The sequence below is a fragment of the Gallus gallus genome, chromosome Z (assembly GCF_016699485.2).
Source record: "Gallus gallus isolate bGalGal1 chromosome Z, bGalGal1.mat.broiler.GRCg7b, whole genome shotgun sequence".
NCBI lineage: Eukaryota > Metazoa > Chordata > Aves > Galliformes > Phasianidae > Gallus > Gallus gallus.
The window spans coordinates 39,748,175-39,756,495 of record NC_052572.1 but is presented as its reverse complement, the minus strand read 5'-3'; positions in this window follow the sequence as shown (position 1 = coordinate 39,756,495).

Below are 8,321 nucleotides of genomic sequence, written 5' to 3'. Positions count from 1 at the left end.
CTTGTGTAGGTGATGTTCAACACCTATGCAATAAATGGAGGACCAATTATTGAATTACCATGACTGATATCAGCTATTTTTTTCCATCCTCCACTACAGTGATTTAGACTTTCTTGGAAAGAAGAGACTTCAGTAATTGTATCAGAGCAGTGATAAGAAATATTACATCCATCTCCTCAGCACAGTTCCCATAGAAATTGGAAAAGGTATTACTCTTTTTTTTCTTTCTTTTTTTTTCAGACTTTTATCTGAAAGCCTCTATTATCATTACACAGTCTCTTTCACTAAGTATAGCTTGCCTTAGAGGCTGTATTGCTTTTTTGTGGGGATAGCAATATGAAAGCCTAAAGCTTTAGGTGTCCAGAAGCCGTTGTATTGGCTTCTCTAACAGATGGGAAACAGTGATTATTTGGGAGGTTTGGACTGACATGTTCTGGCATTTACTCTTGTTAGTAGACATCAAAATATTTAGAAAACATGTATCCTACATTTTTTTCCTTATGTTACCTTCTTAAAAACAATACTGTGGTGCACTTAAAAGCTCAATAAAATGTAGCAATCTCTAAGCTCATTTCAGTCTTTCTTAATCTCAGTGTAAGAATTGTCGTTTTCTTAGATCAATATATGTATCTACATTATTATTATTATTTCTTTTAGCCTGTAATTTCAATATGTGATTCATAGGTATCATGTTCCACTCTTCGAGGGTGCAGATTTTGTAATTCTTCATGAATGTTGATGCTTTCAAAAGTGGCTTCTTATTTAAAGAAAACAATGTCCATTCTTTGGAGTTTAACTAGAAGTAGATACACCTATAGAGATTCTGGCAAGAGAAGTTCTTAATACCACAAGTCATCCTTTCATCTAGAAAGGAAAATTGTCTATGTTTTGGCAGTGTAATTTCTTACAAGGAAAGATGAAAAAATATCTTTAAGCTTCATTTTTGTTCTCCCCTTTTCCATTCCACCCCCCAGAGCCCCTTGTACACACTCTTAAAATTGTGTTTGCAGCTTGACATCATGTGACAACCTTGGGAGGTCATATGCATTGTCTGGGACAAAAGAAGGCCGTGTGAAACAAGTAAAGTCTGCTGGACTCACCTTTTTGTGTATATCAGCATGCAACTATACCACTTCCTTTCTTCCTACCTGTGGAACCCACTCCTGTTCTCTTATAACTTTTCACACCTGTATAAATACCCGTTTCTAATAGGTGGAAAAATTAGAAGCCAATACAAATTCTCAGCCAATCTTAATACAGCTTTTCACGCACTGAATAAACTCTCCTCAAAGACAGTTGAGTGAAAACATCTCAAGTTTTCATCTTCAGTTCACTGACATGTGGATGGGTGAGGTGTAAAAGGTGAACGCAGAAGAGGATGAAGACCATGACTGTTGATTATTTTGGTTGTTGATACTGTAAAATTTGTTTCTTATTTAGCCTTTAATTTGACAACTATAGAAAGAAAAGAATTGAAGACTATTTTTAAGGAAAAAATACATAAAAAACAACTAAAAGTTGTTTCAAGTGTGACACAGAAGAGCATGAAGTTTTGGGAAATATAAGAACAAATTAGACAACTCAATTCTCATTCCAGGTGAGTGAGCTTTGGAAATGTCAGTGCAGTGCACTCTGATAATCTCTCTTGGTCCGTTTCACCACCACTTGGTTTTATTAGCTCGCTGGTAAGATAAGACTCCTTGTTACATCTTCAGCTTGGATGCAATTAGTGTTTTTCCTTTCCCTTGGCTAGCCAAAGATTGTGATATTTTGTGCTGTTCTTCTGACATGATTTCTGAAGCTTTTAATATTCAGTTCATAGACCATAGGAGAGAGTAAATTATGCCTCTATAGTTATTTGTCTGTGGTTTTGTACAAAGATGTATATATTGGCTTTTCTCCTGAATTTTGTTTAAGCAACTATGACAGCCTGCTTATTGATAAAGGGGCTGCTTTTCCAACTTGTTAACTGAAATATGTGCTTTCTGAGCCATAAGTTATTTGATCAAACTTACTTTAAATGTAGTTTTACACCTGTAGCATTTGCGTTTTGATTTCTGTTTTGGTCATCTAGCCATCCTGTTTCCTGAAACACAGTGGCAGTACTTTATGCTGTAACTCCCCTACTAAATGCACAAGGAAGTAGCACCACAGTGTTCTAAGTGCAATGAATCCTGTTATTGGGCTGATTCAGACTTAGGGAAGACTTTAAGCAAGAAAACTGCAATGTTACTCTCAGACTTTAATACTGCACTGTAGCTTCTTTGAGTCTACATTGCTGTGTTTGGCCTAAGTTGTTCAAAATTGTTAGAAATAGCTGGGTGGTGGAGGACTACTACGTTCCAGCACTGTGGTCACACGTATGGCCACCCCATGTAGTTAGTAGCTGGGCGTTAAAGCAGTGCTTGCATTTGCTCTTCAGCTGTTGAATTGTTGAAGATTGTTGTTGATCCAGGCCCCTGGCAGCTGCTTCTGACCTTTGGCTTGCATCTTTGCTGTGGCTTCCAGCCTTTGGATCATATCTTGGCTCTGCTTCCTGACCTTTGGCAGCTTATTTGGTTCCTGTTTTTGGACTCACCCTCAGCTTGTATCCTGATCCTGGCTCCAGACCTTTGGCCATTAGGTGAGTTCCAGATTTTCAGTGTTTATCCCAGTTCCATGCTTCAGTCTGAATTGGCTGTGCCCTCATCCCCTGCAGTGAATAGTCTGCAAACATTTAATAACATTTGAACTGTGTACAGTTGTGTGTAATTGTTGAGGAAATGTGTCTCTGGGAGGTCAAACAGCATCATGTCTCCCTGAGATCCATAAATGTAAGGTCTTACAAACGTGGAGGTGCTGTTTCCTGGACAGTAAAGTTTAAAAATGCCGGATATTTTTCACTTTTTTTTGGTGGTATGTCAGTATGCATAATCCAAACATGTGTCCAACCTATTGCCCGTGGGCCACATGCAGTCCTGGACAGCTAGTAATGTGGCCCCTAAGGGTCTTAAACTTCTACCATTGTTACATGATTTGTAGTGACATTTTTCATGAGTTGATTCTGCATAGCTCTAGTGCAGACGGTGTAGATAACAATGGAGGGGAAGGCTCAGTGAAGTGCCAACTCTACGTCTTGCACCTACCACACTGCGAGTTTGACTCTCAGTCGAACTGAAAACCACATGTATTGTACATTACATGCACTTGTGCCACTTGGTGAGTAAAATGCAGTGATTGCCCATCGTAATATTTCAGTCTGCCTACATTTGTTATTAAGGAAATATGTACATTTTCTTATTTAGTTATTACAGGATCACACAGAATCACAGAATGTCCCAGGTTGGAAGGAAGCTCAAGGATCATGAATCTCCAACCTCCCTGCCACAAGCAGGGCCACCAATCCCCCCATTTAATACTAGACCAGGCTGCCCAGGGCCCTATCCAACCTGGCCTTGAGTACCTCCAGGGATGGGGCATCCACAACCTCTCTGGGCAACTTGTTCCAGCACCTCACCACTCTCATAGTAAAGATAGTAAAGTTATTAAACTTGGACTTGTGTTATCTTATAAAGTAATGTAATAAGTTGACATGTTAACAAGTTCATTAGTTTCACAAAAATGACATCAAATGTCCCGCTAGTATTATGTTTTTGTTGCCATCTTTCTTGATGTTTTAATTAAAAATATATTTAAAAAAAATGTTTTGTTACCTATATACATTAACTGTATTATATGTTTCATGTGCAGCCCAAGGCAATTTCTCTTCACTCAGTGTGGCCTAGGCAGGCCAAAAGGTTGAGCACCCATGGTCTGGACAGTAAGCAATTTTCTGCATGGTCAACAATGAAGAGAGAGGGATGAGTTCTCATAAGATGTGTTTGCAAACTGTCTTGTTTCTTATCTTTTTGATCCAGAAGAGGAAGAGAAAAAAACATTGTAAGGAGTAAAAATTTGAAAAAGAAAATCCTTCTTGATATGTATCACCATCATGTGATATTTAATCTTACGACATTTAATCTTAAGAGTTTAAATTATATTATAGACCTGAATGTTAATCTGGTTTGAGTCCAAGGATCTGTGATTCAATGCTGTTGTTCAGGGAATAAACAAGCACTATAGTATATCCATAGCTAGGAGCCAAGGGCACGCAATAGCAAAAGTAATGCTCAGAGAAAACTAACAGTATTGAGAAAACTCACTTACTGGAGATTGGACTACTTGTTTTTGGAGCAAGGGCTGATTTTGATTTCCATCTAGATATTAGTGTGACATCAATCACGGTTTAAAATCATTTAAATTAGGAATAGTTTCATCACTCAAACTGTCCAGTTCCAGACCATTCTAGATTTCATTTTCATCTGTATAACATATAACAAAACAAATGATTTTTACAAAAACAAACAAATGATTTGTTTTGTCTTAAGACTTTTGACAAGGTTGAGGGTGGACAGCTAGAAGAAAGAGAGGAAAGGAAGAGTCTGAATGGTGGATGAGGGTGTGTATTTCCAAGATTGTCATAAACTTGGGAAATCTGTTGCAGTGTAAGGCAACAGACTAAGGGCAAATTAGATGGAGGACAGCATAAAAATAAAGAGAGCTAAGAAGTACGGGAGAAACAAGACTCATAATTATGGTTTAGAAAGACAATAGTTTTCCTAGAAGAAACTACTGCATAGAATTATTAGCAGTCCAGGGAGGCACTGATAGTTTGAGTTGTGCTGGAAAGCAAAACTAGTGAAAAAAGTGAATGATTTGTAAGATGAATCTTTCCTTATTCCAATCCAGTATACTCAGATCCCTTCAGAAGATGGAAATCTTATTTTCTATTCCTTGTCCCAGTTTGAGACTTTTTTCTTTTTTAATATATATTTTTAAGCAAAGCATATTATTAAACACTTAAATACAGAACAGATTGTGTTTATTTTCTCAATCATTTCTTCTTCTTTATCATTTCCATCATAAATATTGACTTTGCCATTGGGCAAACAGCTTTCAAGTCTGATTGTTGTAAGAGATAGAGACTAGCTCTTATTGTAACTGTTTTCCAGACAGGAAAACAGTACAGTACATGTACTCTTTGGTCTCATATCTTGCATCTTATCTTCTTAAAGCTTGAGAATTGGGCCCACATGAACTGAATGGGATTAAACAAGGCCAAGTGCAACATATTGCAGTTGGTTCTGGGCAGTCCTAATTATGTGTATGCACTGGGAGAAGAACTCATTGAGAGCAGCCCTGTGGGAAAGGACTTGGAGATTCTGATGGATGAAAAGCTGAACATGAGCCAGCAGTGTGCACTTACAGCATAGAAGGTGAACCATCTCCTGGGCTGCATGAAAAGAGGGATGGCCAGCAAGGAGAGGGAGGTATTTGACACCCTCTACAGTGCCCTCGTGGAGGTCCATCCGGAGTACTGCATCCAAGCGTGGGGCTCCCAGTACAGGAAAGATGTGGAGCTATTGATGTGAGTCCAGAGGAGAGCCATGAAGATGATAAGAGGGCTGGAGCACCTCTCCTGTGAAGAAAGGTTGAAGAAGGTAGGCTTGTTTAGCTTGGAGAAGAGAAGACTCCAAGGAGACTTCACTGAGGTCTTCCAGTAATTGAAGAGAGCTTACAAACTGGAAGGGAGCAACTTTTTACATGGTCTGATAGTGATAGGACTAGTGAGAACCATTTTAAACTGAAAGAGAGGAGATTTAGGTTAAATGTTAGGAAGAAATTCTTTATTCAGAGGATAGAGAGGCACTGGAATGCCCAATCCCTGGAAGTGTTCTCTGGCCCAGAATGAATGAGGCCCTGGGCAGCCTGATCTAGTGGGTGGCACCCCTGCACGTGGCAGGAGGGTTGGAACTGAATTAAGGTCCACTCCAGCCCAAGCCATTCTACAGTTCTATGATCTTATCTCTGTAGATCCACCATAATACTCTAACCCTTTAGCAATGGGATTTGTTGATTCATGCTGGATCTCTTACTGGCTTAAGCCACCTTAAGCATATTTTTATGGAGTGGTAGACCTGTAGAAGTCTACAAAGCAAATAGTTAGGTAGATGCCCTCTTGTATTTTCTCTGGGAGTCTCATGCACTCAGAAGATGTTTCACAACTGATAAATCTTTGTCCTCTAGATGTGTATCTTTCTATGGATGCCATGTAAGACAAATCTAGGACTTGGAATTGAAATGCTGAGTATGCCATGACCCATATGCAGATTGTTTTTGCCTAATGAAGGAGGTTGTTTCTTAATTCAAAGTCACATTTCTGGTTGCCCTCTCCTGTGTCCTATTCCCCATATACTATGCAGCAAGTCATATTGTTTTCAGTGAGGTAGTAGTAAAGTACTGGCTTCATAGCTGTAGACTTGGAATGTCTAAGCTTGTCTGAGCTCAGTGGTTGCAGCTTATTCTTTTTTAGCTGAAGATTCAGGGGAGAGAATAGCAGTTGTGGTGGGGTTTCTTTCATTCTTGTGACTCTTTGGAGGAATTATTTAATTTCCTAACCATAAGGCCTGGAAATCTATTTGTGCCAACAAGTTAAGACCACATGCTTGTGATTGTTTTCACATTGAGATGGTTTGCTTGCTATTACTGAGTACTGGTAAATGTTGATAGTCTAGGATGTAGCATCTGAAGAATTAAAAATTAAATCCCTTTGAATCATCAGTTGGTTTTGTAGAAATCAGTTCTTTGACCTTAAAACTCAATCTGATGCCTGACATTTAGATACTTTCAGGCCAGGAGGCCGAGTGTCAGATGTTGTGAGTCCCAGTAATGCTTTATGGGAAACTGGCAAATCTTGGTCAAATCACTCCAGTGTCCATATCTGTTTTCCTGTTCTTAATCTGCCTCATAGATGTAGTGTATTTTGTAACATCTATATCAAAACTATCAATTCCTGCTGCTTACTTATTACTATCTATATTTTCTCTCTTGCTCCCAGACACTTAGTTGGCTTCTCATCAAAATCAAAACACTTCCCTGTAACTAAACAGCCATAGGACATTATGTTTCTGTAAATATGTTGGTGCCTCAGGGGCCCACACATTACGGAGTAATTTAAGCTGGAAGAGATCTTGGAGATTATCAAGTTCAGCCCCCTGCTCAAAGCAGTAACGTCCTTTTTCTAACTAGAGCTACTCCTGCAGATCACTCTATTTTCCACGGTTGACAGCAGACTTGGAGGCCAGTAATTTTTTTTTTATCCTTTTGGTTTCATCAGATTCCTCAGATCTTACCATGTTGAGCTCTTACACAACAATTGTTACAGCAAATTTTGCTGTCCGTGATCGGTTCTACTAATTCACTAAAATAACCTTGGGAAAATTACTATGCTTAACAGTATCTCTTAGCTTACCATGCCTGTTAGGCCTCAGAACATTATGCTTTCTGTTCTTTCCATTTTTATTTTAAAAGGAACTTCAGAAACCTAATTGTTGAAGGACAAGAGCTATGCATTTAAAAATAGTTATTACTTTGCTGTTACTGCAAATTACGGTATAACAACAGAACGTGCAGTCCACACAAGACTAAGGTCAGTGCTTGGGAAGTTTAAGTGGATCCTTAAACTGTTCTTTTTTTTTTTTCCTTTTTCTATTTATTTATGTATTTATTTTCATAAGATAGTTCCTTTGGGGAGTTTAAAAACCTCTAAGATTTTGGTTTTAGAAAATTTGCTTAAAAACAAGTGCAACCAACGTACTATCTGATTAAGTGTATACTAGCATCAGCTGCTCTTTTAGTCTGAGTTCCGTGGATGAATCAAACAGCTACATGATTAAAAATCGGTCTAGAAAGTGGCAAATAAATACTTGGTTCTTTTAAATAAGCCTGAGCTGGGACATGGTGGGAAGAAAAGAGGAATAGTGTCAGCACTATGGCAGCTTTTTGGCAGCTACATTAGCAAGCAGCTTTTCTTTCATTGTTCAAATAAAAGCAAAACAGCCTTTGAATTCTGTACTAAGAAATTCCACTCATCTGCCTAATGTTCTTTTTTTAATTAGAAGGATACACATATGACTTAATTAATCAAGCCTGTCTTAGGGAATTATGCATTTATTAATGGTTTCTGCACTCAAACACGTTATTAAGGGATTTGTGCTAAGTACCTGACATAAAACAGCCTAATTTTGCTTGCTTTGCTTAATGTATCGAGAAACAGCTTGTTGATCAGATTTCAAAACATTCATGCTATGAACTAATGTCCTATTTAGAATGTTTAAAAATGCAGTGATTTGGCAACCAAGTACTCTAGTGGTTTCTGTGTAAAATAAAGTCAGCACCAGGCAAGAAATGAGAAGACTGGAACTTCCTTGACCACAGTGGTGATGGACGCAAATAAAAAAAAA